At 44.2% G+C, this 9,462-nt stretch overlaps 1 pseudogene; it reads left to right on the top strand.

The window, feature by feature from the left end:
• Nucleotides 1-3,673: 3,673 nt before the first annotated feature.
• Nucleotides 3,674-8,890, top strand: LOC129332731 (nucleoside diphosphate kinase-like; annotated as a pseudogene).
• Nucleotides 8,891-9,462: the final 572 nt, after the last annotated feature.

Raw genomic sequence — 9,462 nt, 5'->3', positions numbered from 1 at the left:
TCAACTTTTGTATTTGCCTCTAACAAGTGCAAAGGGGAGCCTGCAAAGTGGGTGGAAGTGTCCATGAAGATACTCCGTCCATTGTTGCCATGGAGAGGGGGCAGAATCAAGCTCTGCTGTGGTTCACTGGCTGTGGTTCACTGGTAGAGCGTCTGCTTGGCACACAGAATGTCCCAGGTTCAATTCCTGGCATCTCCAGTTAGAAGGATCAGGTAACAGGTGATATGAAAGACCTCCACCTGAGACCCCAGAGGGCTACTGCCAGCAAGAGTACACAAGTCTGACCTTGATGGACCACAGGTCTGAGTCAGTATAAGATGGCTTTGTGTTTTTCCTGCCATTCAACCATCTACTTGTATAAGCCAAAGGAAAAAAAAACCAGGAAGTACACATGTAGGAATAGGTAGAGCTAATTTCCCTCCATGGAAACAGAACAAGCTCTGCTTGATTCTGGATGGATGCTCCCTCCACTGCCACTACGGCAAGAGGTAGAACAAAGTAGCTCCCTGCCATGGGCCATTCCCCCTTTAATCTTTTAAAGGGTTTTTTCCTTTTCTCTGATGAGTCGTGCTGTGGCGGTACAGCAGAGACAGGGAAAGGAGGGTTTCTGGCCCACAGGGAGTCAGGCACTTCCTGTACATGCAAAATGGGTAACCTGAAGGAGGTTAGTATAGGTTTTGGTACAGAAAAGTAATGCTGAAATTGGTGACTAGCATTCCTTTTGTCCATACTGCGATCTTGTTATTGCAGCATTTGAAAATAGCTTTGATTAAATGTACCATGTTTCATGTCTTTGTGAGTGTTTACTGACAAGGTTGGGGGAGGTGGTCAAGTCAATCCTTAATTAGGGAAATTAACGATCGATGAGCTGCTCTGTTGTTGGGCCAAGAGTGAAAGAGCAGAAGAAGAGCGATACAACAGAACATATACTTGCAAGTAAAACAAATGCTTCTCTGATGTTCAAAACAGTAACAAACAAACTGTTAAATTTGGGGCCAAATGGCACATGATTTTTTTTATGAGGTGGGACCAAAATGGCCACCAGGAGAGGCAGGAACCTCTCCTCCCACAAAACGGTCCCTAGCCAAATTGGTCTCCTGTAGGCCTTTAAAACTGCTGGGGAAAATGAGTTCAGTCCAGAGAACTTGGACCCGGTTCATTAGAAAATGTAACGTGTAGTTTGGCCCCAACCAAATAGTTTGTAGTGAACTACTGGTGTTCAAAATGAATCTGTTATCATTATGTAAATGGAAACTGAAGTGTGTGCGTGCACACTGGGGTGTGGGCATATTAGTGTCTACACATGAACAAGTAAGTTCAGTAGCTGAGCAGTGCAGTTAAAGGGGGTAATGTCTGCTTTTCTCCTGGAAACAAGCAACTGGCACACACAGAGCAAGTCAATGGTGAATTAATAGTGCTACTTATTACTCCACTGAATGCACTGTGCTGCATCTAGTGATACATTGTGGTGACGGTGGAAAGTGCCCTCAAGTCATAGCTGACTTACGGTGACCCTTGCTGAGGTTTTCAAGGCAAGAGACCTACAGAGGTGGTTTGTTATTGCCTGCCTCTGCATAGCAACCCTGGGCTGTTTTCACACTGCTTACCAGCCATGGAACATTGTGCCAAGCTCCCAGAATGACAGCATCTTCCTGGTGTGATTTCACACAAGTTCACGCGAAATCGTGCCAGGAAGATGCTATTGTTCTGGGAGCTTGGTGCGCTGTTCCATGGCCAGTAAGCAGTGTGAAAATGGCCCTGGTCTTCTTTTGAGGTCTACCCATCCAATTACTAACCAAGGCTGACCCTGCTTAGTTTCCAAGATCTGACAACATTGGGCTTGTCTAGGCTATCCAGGTCAGGGCAGTGATACATTATACAAAAGTGGAAAAACAAGTTAGAATACTAACAAGTTTTCTTAGGATAACACTCCTAGGTCGTGGAAAGCATCATCAAGTTGAAGCTGATTTACGGCAACCCCTGCTGGGGTTTTCAGGGCTAGAGACTAATAGAGGCGGTTTGCCATTATCTGCCTCTGCACAGCAACCCTAGTCTTCTTCTGAGGTCTACCCATCCAATTACTAACCAAGGCTGACCTTGCTTAGCTTTTGAGATCTGATGAGATTGGGCTTGCCTGGGCTGCCCAGGTCAGGGCATAGAACTTCTTAGCAAAGTAGAAAAGACTCTTGTGCTGGCTTAACAGCACTTCTGCAAACTGAAGGGTGTCACTCGATTCTGCTGATTACCTTTTAAAGCTCCTCTTCCATAAATGAGTTAGTAATACATTTCTTTCCCAGCGGGTGAAGGGGAAGGGTGGCCAATGTTTTCAAAGATCAAGTTTTTACTAGCAAATAAATGCCAACAAGCAGTCAGCCAAGGCAGCAGTGTACACTTTGGCACGATTTAAACCCTGGGCTGCCGTCTCACAGCAGGAACTGTTCCCACGATCATTCTTATGTTAAGTAATTGAGGATGGTCTACTCTCTGTCGGCTGTAAATTGTAAACCATGAACTTTATTCTTTTACATGGGATTCTGTGATAGTAATTCATTAGTACAGAAATAAAACTGAGCTGAAATATAAGCAAACACGAGCTAAAAATAAGCAAAGCAGTGTCTAAATATAAAAATAGAAGCAACACAACGGCATGCAAAGCTTGAGCTTCAGTCTTCAAGATCAGCCTTTTACACAAGCAGGACCACTTTGGTGACTGGTCTGGTGAAAATCTTCAGGCCATCGTGTCTGGCTACAAGGACATCAGTCTTGCAGACCAACCCATCCGCACTGGGCAAAACTCGATCTATAAGTCCCATCAGCCATGAGTTCCCCTTCGCTTGTCTCCGGAACACAGGGCCGACATAGCCAGAGGTGCAGCACAGGGCGGAGATCCTGATTCTTCAGAGAGTACATGAGCTCTACCTAGAACAACTTGAGAATGCCAAGAAAAAGTCACCTATACCCAAGAACAGCATGCTACTCAAGTTGAACCCCTACCTCAATGATGATGGTCTACTTCGGGTAGGAGGGCACCTGAAGGTGGCTGATGTAGCCCCAACAGTAGCAAATCCAATCATCCTTCCAGCTTGACATCACGTGACTGTCCTCTTGGTGCGACACCACCACGAGCGGGTCCATCATCGAGGACACCACTTCGCAGAAGGAGCCATCAGAGCGGCAGGTCTGTGGATCGTAGGAGCGAAAAGATGCATCGCCGCAGTCCTTCAGACCTGTGTACAATGTCAGAGGCTCAAGGGCCCCCATCAACAACAAAAAATGGCCAACCTACCACCAGATAGACTCAGTACTGAGCCCCCTTTCACCAACATTGGACTTAACGTGTTTTGACCCTAGAGCAAATGCCTCCAACACCTTTGAGCTGTTGGATGTAATTTTGTGCAGCCTGAGATGAAGATCCAGTTTGTGGAATTCATGGACAAGATGCTGCAAAATAAACAAGCAGAACTTGGACCTCCACTATGAGATGGAGAGGAATGTTGGTACCTGCCATTCTTTGGGGTGTACCATCCCCAGAAACCCGGCCAAATCAGAGTGGTCTTCAATTCCAGTGCCCAAGTCCAAGGCTTCTTGTTAAACAAGACCCTCCTAACTGGAGCTGGACCTGACCAACAGTCTAAGTGTACTCATCCACTTTCAGAAGGAAGCCATAGCTGTCATGGGAGACATCAAGCAGATGTTCTACTCCTTCCTTGTCAGAGATGACCACCTCAACTACCTTCGATTCTTATGGTTCAGTGACGAGCAATGTAACCAGAAGATCACAGAATGTCACATGAGAGTCCATGTGTTTGGCAACAGACCGTCCCCAGCAATTGGCAACTATGGGTTGCATCCAACTGCACGCATAGGAGAAGGGAAGTACAGCCTGGATGCAAGGCGATTTGTGGAATGGGACTTCTACGTGGACGATGGGCTAAAGTCCTTGCCCGCTCCAGAAGAAGCCGTGGACCGGTTAAAGAGAACACAACAAATGCTGGCTGTAGCGCACAAGACAATCCTTTAATGGGGCGTAATGTTGAGAGGGTTATCGTCAACTTGAGGACAGGAGGTAAGACAGGTACAAGAGTATCCCTCTCTGTCTTGACTTGTGAAATTTTGGAAGGTATGGATAACTATAGCAATGTTGTGAGCCATTATGAACATTCTAAATACAAGGGTAGTTAAAGTGTGGAAGGAGGGCAGCGTGTTTGTCCTCAAGTAATTTATCCAAAATAAAATGACGTGTCTTTCTGTATGTGTTCCTATCTGAACAGTTGTGTTATTAGCTGTCTCCTCCCTCCTCAATCCCACCCATTTTGCATTCAACTCAATCCATTCTGCACTGGAAAGAGGTCGAGATTTAGCATATCTTTTGCCAAGCCCCACTTCCACCCAATTTCTAGGCTGTGTTCAGGCTGAAATCCTTCTCCGATTTGTAAACCGAGGAGACTGCATGTATTGATAATGCCATTTACTGCTGCTATTTTAATTACAGCATCATGCCAAAATCAGAAATTAGTTTTCTGCAATTTCCCCCTCTCTTCTCTAAGTTATCGGTTTCCCAGAGGATTGATTGATTTTTGTGGTAACTTGCAAAGATTCTAAGGTATCCTAATGCTTCTTGTCTGTCTTCTCTGGAATAAGCTGACCTTGAAGATTAATTCCCTTGCCTGGAGTTTCAAGATTAAGAAGTGGTGCTATTTCCCATCTACAGCAACTTTGCCAATCAATGAATTATGACTTTTGTCCTGCACAGAGTAGGAATTCAGACCCACTGTTATAAATTCCCACATGGCAGCAGTAAATCAAAAAACTTGGTACCCCCTATACTTAAAACATGGTTTCTGCTAGCTGTCTTTGATCACAGTTATTATTTGTAAAGCTTAAAATAGGGGGCTGGCATCCATCGTGAGTTATTACAGAGCCGCTACTGGTGGGTGAAGCCAATGTAGACCATTTAACACTTTCCATTATTGCCCAGTCACTTGTAATAACTGCATCTTAACAGTGAACTAGCACAACCTTTTGTTTCCTGCACCAGTGTAACCAATTAAATTGCATAAGCCCGTTAAGCTCCCAAATCAGTTGAGATTCAGTTCCACTTGTAGACTTTGTCCACCAGACTATGCTGTGGCTGCAAATTTGTTCAAATTGAGTTCTCAAATGGATCATTTATATGGAATAAGGAAGTTACCAAACTATCTCTCTTTGGCCCATATTAATCAGCTGCAAAGGCCAGTTGTTTTCTTGGCTTTTATAAAGGGCTGGTGGCAGACATATGGTATCATAACAATACAAATCACTTGGCTTGCTGTTAACCAGGGCTTTTTTTCTGGGAAAAAAGGTGGTGGAACTCAGTGGTGGAACTCAAGACCACATAATGACGTCACTTTGGGTCAAATGGAACAAGGGGGGAGTTTTTTAAAGTTTAAATTGCCCTCGGCGAAAATGGTGACGTGGCCAGTGGCCCTGCCCTCTGTCTGGAGATCAGGGGGTGGGGCCACCGGCCATGTCACCATTTTTAAGAGGTGCTGGAATTCCATTCCTCTGTATTCCTGCTGAAAAAAAGCCCTGCTGTTAACACAAATCTTTAATGATAAAAAGATCTGTGTGTCTGTCAGTCTGTGGCAGGAACCGTGTTGAGATTTTAGCAAGTGTCATTCACTTCAGTCATTAAAGACTTAAATTGTTCTGTTTGTTTAGTTATCTAGCTAGTTAGCATAGGACCGCTTAGCTGACCAGTAAAAGTTCCCGCCACAGAAAATGGAGTCTTTAGTCTTAATTAAGGGACCTAGGATTGTCTACTGGATGAACTAGTTTGTTGGGGGCAATTAACTAGTAACATACTAGGGTTTTATCTCTCTTTGTTCAGTCTTTTGTGCAGTCTCTCTTCTCTTCTAGTCTGATCACCAAGATGTAGAGATGTAGGAAGTAGTCAGCTATATTTTCTCACCAAATGTACCCTTTTCCCTGATATGTAGTAAAATTATTTTTCTAGAGCTAAACAATACAGGATGACTCAGCTCAACCCCACCCCTCCTGAGTAGATACAAATGACCTGCCAACATCCTTTCCACACTGTGACACTGAGAGATCTCTGTCTTTTGGTGCTACACCTCTGAAGATGCCAGCCACAGCTGCTGCCGAAACATCAGGAACTACAATGCCAAGACCACGGCAATACAGCCCGGAAAATCCACAACAACCAACACAGGAGTCTGTCTATTTATGTCCACTGCGCCAATAATCACTGTAAAACTTTATCCACCAACACATAGCTCATTAGAAAATAAAGCTAGAAGTCTCAGAACTGGCCACCAGCTCATGAAGTGGGCTCTGGTTCACAAAAACGTCACATCACAATAACTGTTCAGCAAGTAAATCTGTAAGAAATCTATTTCAGTAATTACCCTGGTAACTTTACTTTGCCCAAAAGCAGAGGCAAAAGGGCTTGTGCAGTGGCGCTGGGTGAGAAGTATTTGGAATCATTGGGACTGTCTCTGCTGTTTTTTTTTTTTTATGGTTACATCATTTGCTACATAACACAAACCTTAATGCCTACAGTAGTAAAACAGCATTTACAAAGGGAACTTTGTAAATGAACTTTCAGAAACATTCCATACAGATTAATATCATAAATCCTTACAATTCCAGTTCAGCTCCTAAATATTTTACAAGCGTTTTTTAAAAAGAAAAAACCCATACTATTGCCTCAAAGTAAGCTACCGCTTTCAGAACTCATATTGGGCCACGGAGAAGCCAGAACAAACTTCAGTCCCGCAAATAGTCTTTCTGGGTTGAGCACATACAAGTAACACAACTTTAAGTCCTGCCAGGTGTTCTTAACTTGTTGCTTCTAGCAGCCAAAATTAACAAGCATGATGGTGCTATATAAACGCGACTCCATTTAGAGTACCCCATATAGTCGCTTCTGTCATTCCACAGAATGTGCCACGTTGGAATATAATAGAAGAAGCAGTCCTGACAGTTGCTATTGTGGCTAACTCCAGTTTGAGAAATTCCTGGAGATTTGGGGCAGTGCCTGGAGGGTGGAGTTTGAGGAGGGGAGCGAGCCCAATGGTAATGCGATGCCGTAAAGTTGCCTGGAGATCAGTTGTAATTTCCGGAGAATTCCATTTCCCAAACTGAGGTTGGTCACCCTAGCCTCCACAGCAAAGGTCATTCCAGAATCAGGAGCAACTGCCCTGAAGACCATGCTCTTCTGCCTCCATTTCAGAAGTAGATTGTTTATCCTCCAAATGCTGAAACAAAATGAGCGTCCCACTGACAGAACACATTGGGTAGTTGGGCTCTACATTTTAGAACTGCAAGAAGGTCTAAGAATTTCCTGTCAGATGTTTTGAGGAGCTCTATGCTGCAGAGAAGGACCCAGCTTCTCTGGGAATGAGTTATAAATACACTGTGCTAATTCTGAAGGAATTATTCTTGGAAGGAATGGGAACAGTGTGACAGGGCTTCGCACAACGCAACATATTCTCAAAACACTGGAGAAGACTCAACTGCCAGGGTCACTGTTATTATCTTTTGTAAATACACATTTTGACTCTTGAATAAAATGCTCATGCCATCTGTGACTAGAATTCTGCTGTGCCTATGGGAGCCCAAAGGAATACAACCAGCAATTATCATACCGGCAGCTCTTTCATCCCCTCCTCAAACTGCAGTTGTCAAAATATATTTGTTCCCCTCCCTCTTGTATAATCTTGGTTTGCTTGGAATGGGATGCCTGGAATGACCAGCAATTTCTTTTTCTCCCAAAATCATGCATTTGAAGGCCTGATGCGGATTGGGACCATGATATGAGGGGAAGTGGTTTTAAACTGTATCAGTACTTGTGCGTTTCTCCAGTGGGGCAAACAGTGGCTTCCTGGGACTGTTTCAAGTCTGGAAAAAGGTACAAGAGGCTTAACTGCCTCCGCCCCTTGGTCTGTGGCCCTGGTCTGAATTGTTCCCCCCTGTGTTTGATTTATTTAGAGAAAAAGAATGTTGGGAGTTCTGTGGAACTCATAGTATGTGTCCCTCTTGAGCCTTCATAAGGGTATATCACGCTCTTCCCCCGCAAGGCTTCAGGGAGGCTGCAGCCACGACCACGTTCTCCAGACCGAACAAGTGCTGAGCATTAATAATGGTTTCCAACCAGGACTTTTTTCCTGGGTGGTGGAACTCAGTGGTGGAATTCAGGACCGCACAATGACGTCACTTTTGGTCAGCTGGAACAAGGGGGAGTTTATAAAAGTTTAAATCGCCCTTGGCGAAAATGGTCACATGGCCGGTGGCCCCACCCCCTGATCTCCAGACAGAGGGGAGTTTAGATTGCCCTCCGTACCACATGGCATGGAGCGGGGCCACTGGCCATGTGACCATTTTGAAGAGGTGCCGGAACTCCATTCCACCACATTCCAGTTGAAAAAAAGCCCTGCTTCCAACACAGAACGCACCTTCATTGCCGTCAAGCCTGATGGAGTCCAGCGGGGATTAGTAGGAGAAATCATCAAGCATTTTGAACAAGAGGGCTTCTGACTGGTGGCTATGAAATTTATGCATGCTTCTGAAGATCTTCTGAAACATTACATTGACCTGAAAGATAGGCCATTCTGCCCAGGTTTGGTTAAATATATGAATTCTGGACCTGTAGTGGCCATGGTTTGGGAAGGACTCGATGTTGCAAAGATGCAGAGTAATGTTGGGGGAAACTAACTCAGCAGATTTGAAGCCTGGCACCATCCGTGGTGACTTCTGCATTCAAGTGGGCAGGAACTTCATTCATGGCAGTGATTCTGTGGCGCGTGCTCAGAAAGAAATTAACCTGTGGTTAAAGCCTGCAGAACTTGGGAGCTTCAAATCTTGTGCTCATGATTGGATTGATGAATAAATCTTTTACTGAATTGTGCCTTTTTCTAACAAAGCATCTCATTCCACTTACGTATTTGATGTGGGACAATTATCACTGTTACGTTCCATTATTGGCACTAACAAACAAACTATCATGAGCTATCCCCCCAAAAAATTAAGGGTATATCACATGCAGAAAATGGTACTAAAAAGAAATCTCTGGCAATATTGGGAGTTTGGTGAACGAAACACCTTTACAAATATTCCTCTCCCTATGGTTATCAAAGGCATCCCACTTGGCTCTTGGAGAGTGCAGGCAATGCTAAAAGATGCTCAACCAAAATTCCCATCGTACCAACTTGATGATGAAGAGTAAGCACTAATGAAAAGGTCAGTTTGCAGAACCCTTTCTACAGGATTAAAGCCCAAACATCAGTTCTCTGGTACAAACTTGTAACACTGCCCCACGTGCAAAATTTCATCTGAATTTATTTATTTACTGACATTATTTATAATCTGCCTTTCTCACTGGGACTTAAGATGAATTACACAGAGTAAATCAATACCATCCAATAAGCAGTGAAATAGGATCTCTGTTGTACGGCAACAGAC

This window comes from Eublepharis macularius, chromosome 6 (assembly GCF_028583425.1).
Source record: "Eublepharis macularius isolate TG4126 chromosome 6, MPM_Emac_v1.0, whole genome shotgun sequence".
NCBI lineage: Eukaryota > Metazoa > Chordata > Lepidosauria > Squamata > Eublepharidae > Eublepharis > Eublepharis macularius.
The sequence above is the reverse complement of the archived record's forward strand: the minus strand, read 5'-3'. Positions and strand labels throughout refer to the sequence as shown.